Source organism: Mandrillus leucophaeus, unplaced genomic scaffold (genome assembly GCF_000951045.1).
Source record: "Mandrillus leucophaeus isolate KB7577 unplaced genomic scaffold, Mleu.le_1.0 Scaffold7, whole genome shotgun sequence".
NCBI lineage: Eukaryota > Metazoa > Chordata > Mammalia > Primates > Cercopithecidae > Mandrillus > Mandrillus leucophaeus.
The window spans coordinates 7575596-7576692 of NW_012107585.1; the positions used below are offsets into that span (position 1 = coordinate 7575596).

The 1097-nt window shown below is 42.7% G+C and overlaps 2 protein-coding genes across 3 annotated transcripts in view; both read left to right on the forward strand.

Moving 5' to 3' along the window:
- Window positions 1–1097, forward strand: part of PSMD9 (proteasome (prosome, macropain) 26S subunit, non-ATPase, 9) — a 35807-nt gene that overhangs the window by 25714 nt on the left and 8996 nt on the right. The gene's annotated exons all lie outside the window — the stretch shown is intronic.
- WDR66 (WD repeat domain 66) overlaps window positions 1–1097 on the forward strand; it is a 115515-nt gene that overhangs the window by 25638 nt on the left and 88780 nt on the right. The window lies entirely within an intron of this gene.

The window sequence follows — 1097 nt, forward strand, 5'->3', positions numbered from 1 at the left end:
GCCATTGCACTCCAGCCTGGGTGACAAGAGCGAAACTTTGTCTCAAAAAAAAAAAAAAAGTTACCATTTTAACCATTAAAAAATCTACACTTTAGTGGCATTAAGTATGTTCACATTGTTTTACAAACATCACCCCACCCATCTCCCATCTCCAGAACTTTTTCACCCTCCTAAACTGAAACCCAATCTCCATTAAACACTAACTCTCCATTCCCACTTTCCGCAGCCCCTGGCACCCACCATCCTTTCTGTCTCTATGAATTTGACTACTCCAGGGACCTCATCTAGGTGAAATCTTTACATTCTGTATAGTTTTTTTTGTGTTGTTTTGTTTTTGAGATGGTGTCTCGCTCTGCTGCCCAGGCTGGAGTGCAGTGGCGCCATCTCCGCTCACTGCACCCTCCGCCTCCCGGGTTTGAGCCATTCTTCTGTCTTAGCCTCCCTGAGTAGCTGGGACTTACAGGCGTGTGCCACTAGGCACAGCTAATTTTTTTTTTTTTTTTGAGATAGAGTCTCGCTCTATCGCCCAGGCTGGAGTGCAGCGGCGCCATCTCGGCTCACTGCAAACTCCGCCTCCTGGGTTCATGCCATTCTCCTGCCTCAGCCTCCCGAGTAGCTGGGACTACAGGCGCCTGCCACCAGGCATGGCTAATTTTTGTATTTTTAGTAGAGATGAGGTTTTGCCATGTTGGCCAGGCTGGACTTAAACTCTGCCTGCCAAAGTGCTGGGATTACAGGATACTGTATAGGTCTGGCTTATTTCACTTAGCATAATGTCTTCAAGGTTCATCTGTGTTACAGCATATGTCAGAATTTCCTTCCTTTTAAAGGCTGTATAATATTCTACTGTATGTATGCACCGCATTATTTTTATCTATTCATTAGTCAGTGGACACTGGGATTGCTTACACCTTTTTGTTGTGAACAGTGCTGCTGTGAACATGGTTGTACCAATATCTGTTCAAATCCCTGCTTTCATTTCATTGTATATGTGCCCAGAAATTTAATTGCTGCATCATGTGGTCATTCTATGTTTAAGGTTTCTAAAATTTTTTTTAACTTTAATATATGAACTTTTTTTTTTTTTTTTTTTTTTT